The sequence below is a fragment of the Lithobates pipiens genome, unplaced genomic scaffold, assembly GCF_037356315.1.
Source record: "Lithobates pipiens isolate NorthernLeopardFrog02 unplaced genomic scaffold, aLitPip1_a1.2 Scaffold_16, whole genome shotgun sequence".
NCBI lineage: Eukaryota > Metazoa > Chordata > Amphibia > Anura > Ranidae > Lithobates > Lithobates pipiens.
In genome coordinates, this window is record NW_027507748.1 from 274,078,332 (window position 1) to 274,087,796 (window position 9,465).

Genomic DNA, 9,465 nt, shown 5'->3' on the forward strand with positions numbered 1-9,465 from the left:
TCACCAGAAGAGACATTGTTCAGATATACATGCATCAATGCACAGTAGAAGTGCAGGCATTCTTCTATGGCATAGGACTGGGACAGTAGCTGTAATACATTGCAAGGTGTCCACTTACCTAACAGCAAAGACAATACGGTTTTGTAAAATTACAGAATTAAGAAGAACACTATAAAAAAAAGCACTGAGCATGTTAAGCTAAATATACTGTTAAAATTCATGTGTATGAATTGTTATACCTTACACGCAATTTGTAATTCCACCACTTGAGTGGTTTACACATTGCTGCCACACACTGGCCTCACTTTTGCATATTACATAAATGCTATGCAGTTTGTTCACCCGCTAGCACCCTACTGGCTGGACAATGATGTTTTAGCAGCACACAGATTAGGTCACCTCGAGGGTCCCGTCCTGTAAACTGCCTAAACAGGTTTTCACAGCTCTCAGAGCCACCCTGAAAAAGACATAGCTCTGACACGGGTGTAGTTATTGCAAAGTACCCCATGCATGCGCGCGCGCGCACGCACACACACACACACGTGCAGGAGGTAGGCTTTCTTCAGCATTGTTATAATGTGCCAAAGGTCTTGCCTGTCAGAACAGCTTTGGGTTCAGCAATGACAGGACGGTTTAGAAAGGGGACTGGAAATATGAACACTAAACCAGGCAAATATAAATTATCCCTCCCTCAGCACTTGTTCCCACGGCTTTGTTTTTGACCCTGTAACAAAAAAAAAAAAATTCTCAAAAAGTCCCAAAATAAATAAATAAATAAATAAATCCACAAAAGTCCTATCAGATACTCATGTTCGCACATTCCTAGATACAATGCAACTCCCAACTCTTTTTCCCTAGTCACACAGATCTAATGGATAAACTGTTCACAGCTGATGAGCCAAGACCTGAAAACCTTAAAGCGGGAGTCCACCGGGACTCCGCGTTTTTTTTTTTTTTTTTTTTAAAAGCCAGCAGCTACAAATACTGCAGCTGCTGACTTTTAAATAGTGACACTTACCTGTCCAGCGCGCCCGCGATGTCGGCACCCGAAGCCGATCGCTCGCTCGGCTGCCGGGTCCCGCCGCCATCTTGGGTATGGGAATCAGGAAATGGAGCCTTTCGGCTTCATTTCCCGGTTCCCTACTGCGCATGCGCGAGCCGCGCGGCGCAATCCGGACGGTCCCCGCTGCCTCTGGGAGCTGTGTGTTTCCCAGCAGGCAGCGGGGCACTTGCTGAAGGGGGCGGGCGCTTGCGGAACGGGGGCGTAACGTACGCCCGTTCCGCAGAGAGCTAGCCCGGAAGTGGGTGCAGTTACCTGGATTATCCAGGTAACTGCACCCCCCTCCCCCCTGAAAGGTGCCGATTGTGGCGCCGGAGGGGGGGGGGGGATTCCGATGAGCGGAGGTCCATTTTAGGGTGGACCTCCGCTTTAAAACTGAAAAAATCCCCTGATGGCTTACCTAATAGACATTATAAACAATTTTCAGACTTGTTAACCCCTCAGCTGGTCCTGTACTTTAACTACCTTCGGGAAGAGGGCTCTATTCCTCACAATGAAAAATAAGCCCTTTATCAGCGTGATACTTAAACCAAACAAGGATTCCACCAATGTTGGGAATTATAGACATTCCTTTAATTATTTGTGATCTTAAAATTCTTATTAAGCAACAAAAAAAGAGAAATTCGCCCTGGGACTTTAGATGAGGTGAGCACCACTAAGCCAATAAAAATAACAAGAGTAAGTACTTCTGGCTCTGCCTCCTCAGCTCCCTGGTGATACATTTGCTGCCACTGTCTGAAGGCTTCACATTTGTTGGCTCAGCTATGTGTAGTGATGAGTATGGGGCCTCCATTTATTAGGCCCCTCTTACCCTCTGCCTTTAAAATACCAAATTATATCCTTTCACCTTAGGTACAATTCATAAACATCTACCCCTGAAGAGCGAACTGGGACTCACGAAACATGTCGGGTACACCTGATGTCTGTATGTTATGCGGCTGTTCATATACAATTCTACTACTACTACTACTACTACTACTTGTATTCAACCCAGTTTTATGTACCTTGTACCAAGTGGCTTTCTTTGATGACAATATGCTTGTAATATTTTTACTGAATAAAAACATATACTGTACTTACTCTTGTTACTTTTATTGGCTTAGTGGTGCTCACCTCATTTAAAGTCCCAGGGCGAATTTCTCTTTTTGTTGCATATTATAGGGATGGAGGTGTGTTACCGGTGACACCAGACCTTATCTTGTTTTCTATATAAAATTCTTATTAAGGCCTTAGCCATTTGGCTCAACTCATTTCTGGGGTGTTCTATACAGCTCCTTGAAAAAGTATTCATACCCCTTTCACATTTGTCGTCATGTTGCAACCAAAAACAAAGGTCTTTTATTGGGATTTTATGTGATAGACTAACACAAAGTGGCACATATTTATGAAGTGGAAGGAAAATGATAAATGGTTTTCAAACTTTTTTTTACAAATAAATATGTAAAAAGTGTGGCCTACATTTGTATTCAGCCCCTGGGTCAATACTTTGTAGAACCACCTTTCGCTGCAATTACAGCTGTATTTTTGGGTATGTCTCTACCAGCTTTGCACATCTAGGGAGTGACATTTTTGCCCATTCTGCTTTGCAAAATGGCTCAAGCTCTGTAAGATTGCATGGAGAATCTCTGAACAGCAATTTTCAGGTCTTCACAGATAATCAATTGGCTTTAGGTCTGGGACTTCGACTGGGCCAGTCTAACACTTTGATCTAAACCATTCCATTGAAGCTCTGGCTGTATGTTTAGGGTCGTTGTCCTGCTGGAAGGTGAACCTCTGCCCCACTCTCAATTCTTTTGCAGACTCTAAATTACGCTCGTACACACAAACGTAATTCTTGTCGGAAAAAGCGCTGATGGTTTTCCCATCGGAATTCTGCTCAAACTGTCTTGCCTACACACACCAAATTCCAACCGCCAAGAACGCAGTGACATACAACATATACGACGGGACTATAAAAAGGAAGTTCAATACCTAGTAGCCAATTGCTTCCATCTCGTAGTTGAATCTGAGCATGCATGAGTTTTTGCGCATCAGAATTGCATACACACGATTGGAATTTCTAGCGGGAATTCAACAAGCAAAATTCCGATAGAGCATCTACACGGTCGCATTTTCCAATGAAAAGTTTTCATCGGTCTTTTGCTGGCCAAAATTCCGATCGCATGTACGCGGCATAACAGGTTTTCTTCTAAGGTCCCATACACGCTATTAGATTTTCTGCAGACTTGTCTTCAGATTTACCAAAACCATATAATATGAGGTCAAACCGCAAAAGTTTCAATTTGTACGCAATCAGGCAGGCCCTTGCACTACATGTCTTGGTAAATCTGAAGACAAAAATCTGCAGAAAATCTAATAGCATGTATAGAGTCTAAGATTGCCCTGTATTTGGCTACATCCACTTTCCCATCAACTTTGACCAATTTTCCTGTCACTGCCGAAGAAAAGCATCCCCACAACATGCTATCACCGTCATGTTTCACGGTGGGGGTGGTGTGCAGTGATAGTTTTCCGCCAAATATAACGTTTTGCTTTTAGGCCAAAAAGTAAAATTTTGTCTCAACTGACCAGAGGCACCTTCTTCCACATATTTGCTGTGTCCCCCACATGGCTTCTCACAAAAGGAAAACAGGACTTCTTACGGCTTTCTTCTTTCCACTCTTCCATAAAGGCCAGATTTGTGGAGTGCACGACTAATAGTTGTCCTGTGGGCAAATTCTCCCACCTGAGCTGGGGATCTCTGCAACTCCTCTAGAGTTACCATGGGCCTCTTGGCTGCTTCTCTGATTAATTCTGTCCTTGCCTAGCCTGTCAGTTTAGGTGGACGGCCATGTCTTGGTAGGTTTGCAGTTGTGCCATACTCCATCCCCAATTCCCCATTTTCAGATGGTGGATTGAACAGTGCTTCGTGAGAGGGTCAAAGCTTGGGATATTTTTTTTCTTTAATACCCATCTCAGCTTTAAACTTCTCCATAACTTTATCCCTGACCTGTCTGGTGTGTTCCTTGGCCTTCATGATGCCGTTTGTTTACTAAGATTTTCTAACAAACCTCTGAGGGCTTCACAGATCGGCTGCATTTATACTTAGATTAAAATACACACAGGTAGACTATTTACTAATTAGGTGACTTCTGAAGGCAATTGGTTCCACTAGATTTTAGTTATGGGTATCAGAGTAAAGGGGGCTGAACATAAAAGCAGTCACACTTTTCCTTCCACATCCCAATTATGTGCCACTTTGTACTGGTCTATCACATAAAATCCCAATAAAATACATTCATGTTTTTTGGTTGTAACATGACATAACGTGAAAAAGTTTAAAGAGGTATGAATACTTTTTCAAGGCAGTGTACATAGGGATCAATGGGGATTTATTTGGCATAGACCTACTTCCAATGAGGTCCGCATAGCACTGTATATGATCTCCTTTTCCAGATGCATTAGCATTTGCAACTCTCCTTCAATTCACATAAAGCTTTTGATAGCTTATTCTGGAACTTTCTTTTGGGTTTTGGAATTCGTTTCTAAAATACCTTGCGGGCATTATACCATGCTTCTTCAGCACAGGTGTACATCAGAGTACATAAATCCCCACTCAAATATTCAGAGGGGGGGCAAGGCAAGGGGTGCCCATGGTCACCCTTATTGTTCACCTTAGCTATAGAACCAGAAAGAAAGAAGTCTCTTGCGGGGCACCAAGAACATAAATGTGCATTGTTTGCGAATGATGTCCTGATGTACATTTCATCTCCACATACAACACTCCCTTTTCTGCTTAAAGTGCTCCAGGCCTTCTCTAAATCTTCAGGGTTAACCACTAAATAGACATAAATAGCCATGAACATAAACTTCCTCTACTTGCTCATTGCTTAAAGTGGAAGTAAACTCCCCTATTGTTTTCAGCCAAGGAAGCTGCCATCTTTGCCTCCGTTTAATCTTCAACTGCTATGGTGCTGCACATGTGATTCGTTATGACACCAGCCATTGGATGGTTTGATAGTTTGGCGGAGAGCACAGCCAATGTGCAGTTAGCATTCCCGGCATGCTTTTTTTAACCGTTTAAATCCATGGGTTTACTTCCACTTTAAATCTAACTTAGAATTTCAATGGGCCACCAAATCCATTCCATTATATTATATATATATATATATATATATATATATATATATATATATATATATATATATATATATATATATATATATATATATATATATATATATATATATAGGACTCCCTCTACTGGGAAAATTATCCAGGCCTCTTTAAACAACTTGCTGCAGAATTGGTCCTCTAAGCCCCTATCGTGGTTTGGTAGGATCAATTCCATGAACTTCCGAGGTTCCTATACTATTCTAGAATGCTACCCTTAGCAATACCTGGGAAGGACCTAAAATCCATTCAAACCAAAAGATTTCACTTCAAGTGGAACAGAGTATCTAGAAAAAACAAGTCTACCTTGTATACGCCTAGGCGTCGGTGGGGGCATCTGAGTGTCCCTAATTTGTCAGCTTATCATGCAGCAAACTACCACACTTGGCCCCATCATCTCTGAGAAACATCTAACTCAGCGGGTAGATAGATATCGAAGAACTTGCCCTAGAACTCAGCTCAAAGTGTTGATATGGATACCTAGCAGGTTGCGGCCTTCTATTTTGATCCCTTCGCTTTCTTATACACTCACTGTCTAGGATAAACAGACTCCCAAAAGGGGTTACACTCTCCTCATATGCTTCTGGCTCCTTTATTTACCAACCCAGAATTTTTGCCAGGACTGCAACCAAGCTTATTCAACTAGAAACCAGGTCTCAAAATCACTAGATTTTGGATAAGAAGCTATACTCTAATACACTCAGTAACAGAGAAAAACCTGAAATTGCCCTTTCAGAAACTAGACATTTAGGCTCCTAAACAATGCAAAAAATAAAAAAAGTATATATCCTACATTATCCTGGCAGCTAGAATGTGGAACCAGCTGATGGTCTAACTTGACTACATTACTCTAACTAGATAAAGGATTACTAATAAACTCTTGTGTACCCTCAACAATACCCAGTCGAAGTTTGAGAAGACCTAGAAGCCTTGGGTGCTGTACCTGGAGAGAGTCTAGTGCAGTGATGGCAAATCTTTTTGAGCTTGACTTAACACCAACTTATTTATTTCAAAGTGCCAACACTGGTGATGACCGCCCACCCAAAGAGGGTTTGCAGTCAGTTCAGCACTCACCTGGCTTTGGCATCCAGTGCTGGTGTGCCTGGCAGCAGCTTCTTTTGTTGGTGCTTGCCCTCCTCACTCTTGATCGTGTCCTCACAGGACCGTCCTCTCACTCCTCTCTGGCTGGTTCAACTCCAGGGGCTATTGTGGCTTGGGCTCTCTTTTCCAAACCACCTCATCATCCTCTCACTTTCGTCTCCACACTCCTCTAACCTTGCTCTCCCTTTTCCCTCAGCCCTTTTTTTCCTGGGCTCCAGGCTGTCCGTCCTCTTATTTTTGCAGGGCGTGCTGGGGCTGTTTTCCTTTAATTAAAATGGAGCCATAGTCTTCTGGGATTATATGTCCCATGGTGCACTTGTCCTGGCTCCTCATTGGTCCCTGGCTGCAGCCAACCAAGAGTCCTCTTGTGAGCTCCTTCCTCTATTGCAAAGCAAAGGCTTGTATTAAGTTGCTATGGGCAACCAGTTCAGCTCTTTCCCCCACATTCCAAGCAGCCTTACTGGGATCCAGCCAGAACTCTGGGAAAATTCTGCCCTGGCCTGATAGTGAACACCTGGGACACTCTCGCCTCCTCCTCATTGGCACGCCAGCTTTGTTAATTTTTTGCTGCCCAGCCCACCCACCAGGCCATGCAGAGCCGCAGATTGCCTAAAGCAGTGGACGCATGCATCAGCCCAGCACCCATGACTGACACCTGTGCTGGCCTATTGCCTCCTTGCACGGAACCTGCCCAGCCCACCCACCAAGCCAACACAGAACCGTGGATTGGCCAAAGCGGCAGACGCATGCATCGGCCCAGCTCCCATGATTGACACCTGCGCTGGCCAATTGTCTCCTTGCACAGGACCCGAGTGTGTCGGGGAAGCCAATAGGTGAGATGCATAGAGGGTGGGAGAGAGCAGGACTGCAAGAGGCCATGCATGTGCTGCTGGTAAATCCTGAGCCAAAAGACCGGGCACCAGCATATTTTTAATAGGCAGTCATCACTTCTGTTACAGGCAAGAGACAAGATGGCAGCCCTGCTCACGTGCCCACAGAGAGGGCTCTGTGTGCCATAGGTTCGACAACACTGATCTTGTGCCACCTGGGGATCTTGCTCACATCTTTTATACTTCCCTTCCTTTCTCTCTAAGCTTCTCGTCTCCCCCTTGCCCTGTCTCATTCTTCCTTCTTTTGGACAACCAAGTAACATTTCTACCTGATGGTAATATTTTTTGTTTTAAACACTTGGTGCAAGTAAGACAGCAGGTGAGAATGTTGAATAAGACATGACCTTTTTAGAGGCGGTCCTTTCCTCTTAGCATTCTAGCAACTGTTGAGATGTAACAGTATTTCCTATCTCTAGCTTAACTAAATGCTTTGTCTTCGGTAGATTGCTTATCCCATGAAGGGAATCTGTACCCAAGTAACTGTCTATTTTTTCCCCGTGGAGGCTCTTTTGGAAACAGGTAAACTGATATACTGCAGCAATGCCAATGTCCATCTCCCCTTCTGTCCAGGACCTCAATTCAGCTAGGGATTTTGCAGAGCAGTGTTGGCAGCTCTGCACATGCTCAGTTTTCAGTGAATTTCTATGCTGAGCATTTCCTCCCCCTCACATCTGAACAGCCCATTTGACTAGAGTCACACATGTGGGCATATACACAGCGGTAAATCACAGCCCACGCCTTCCCTCCTCCTCCTCCATGACCACTAACCAGCTAAACACAATGGGGAGTGGGATATTACATGTAGCTTCATGGAGGCTTCACCTCCATCATATTCTAAGACAGAATTTGGGACAGGGGCGTGACAGCCTGTGACTGGCAGAAATCTGCTCACACAATGTTATTGCCAATAAATAATAAAGATTTGATTTCAAATATATATTTGTATGACAATTTAAAACAGTTTATTAATGTTAATTATTTTTACTCTGTATTAGAAATGAGTTTTTGTTTTTTTAAACATGACCAGCAGTAGAGGACTAGAATCTCCTCCTGTTTAGGCTTCCAAGCAGACAGGCTGGGTCATGAGACAGCTGTATATCGATTAGGAATAAGGTGCTTCAATGTTTTTTTTAGAGCTACACAATTAAATCGTGTGTGGAAAAAAAAAAAAAAACACACACACACCCCACACAGCGATAACTATAAAAATCTATCATTTGGTTCTTTTAGATCAGGGGTAGGCAACCCCTGACACGGGTGCCGCAAGCAGCACACAAAGCCTCTTTGGCCGGCACTCGACTACCTCCCCCATCAGCAGAGCAGCGCAGGGAAGTGTCAGTGAGACACTAATGTATTCCAATTTCAAAGTTCCCCATGCAGGACCCGCACATTGTAAAAGATGGGAAACATTGTTTGGTTTTCTAACTTTGCTGTAGCTGCGATTGTCAGCTTTTGTGATGGGGGAAGAGATTGGGTGCAGTTCTGCTGGGGAGGGGGGGGGCCGTATTCCTGTTTTCAGGAGGACGACGGTGACTGGCCACTACTAAAACCAATCAATCACAGTCCTGCTAGCCCCACCCACCACCTGGAGGAAGATGACTCGCTTGATTGGCACTACCAATCTCAAAAAGAAGGGATTTCATGGTGATTGAGAAAACCACAAATCAGGTGACAGTTTGTTGAGCTTCTGGGAACTTTGTTGAACGTATTTCTGAACATTTGCGTCACTTAGTACTGAACCTCTGTACTCCATGTCCCTTTAAGACACAGCCAGTATTTAGCACAATGAAAATCACACCCTACTTTTGCTGCAAAGCAGAGTGCTGCACTTTTATCAGCTGCAGGGGCTCAATTTATGATCCTGCACACAGGTCCACTGCTTTCAGAAAATGCCCCTTACCTCAGCTCATCATTGCACAGCCATTCCAGATGCTTGTATGTGACATCACATACAAGCACGTGGGCTGGAATGCAACAGGTAGATCAGCAGGATGAGTGTGCCAGGACATGTAGATGTGTCTCATCTCTGCATATCACACATATCATAGGTGAGAAGAGGGTACAGAGATGGGGCAGATGTGCAGCAGGGAAGAGATGAGAAGGGGGTTCAGCAGTGAGACAGAAGAGCAGGGTGGTTACTGCGGTGGGACAGATGTGCAGGGGGGTTACAGCGATTTGAGGTGTGAAGGTGCATGAATTGGGGCTGAACTGAGGTGTGAGAATGCAGGATGTTAAATTTCTCACTACTAAAGTATTTTTACA

At 44.0% G+C, this 9,465-nt stretch overlaps 1 protein-coding gene across 2 annotated transcripts in view; it reads right to left on the reverse strand.

Moving 5' to 3' along the window:
* SMIM29 (small integral membrane protein 29) overlaps positions 1-9,465 on the reverse strand; it is a 52,846-nt gene that overhangs the window by 25,100 nt on the left and 18,281 nt on the right. The gene's annotated exons all lie outside the window — the stretch shown is intronic.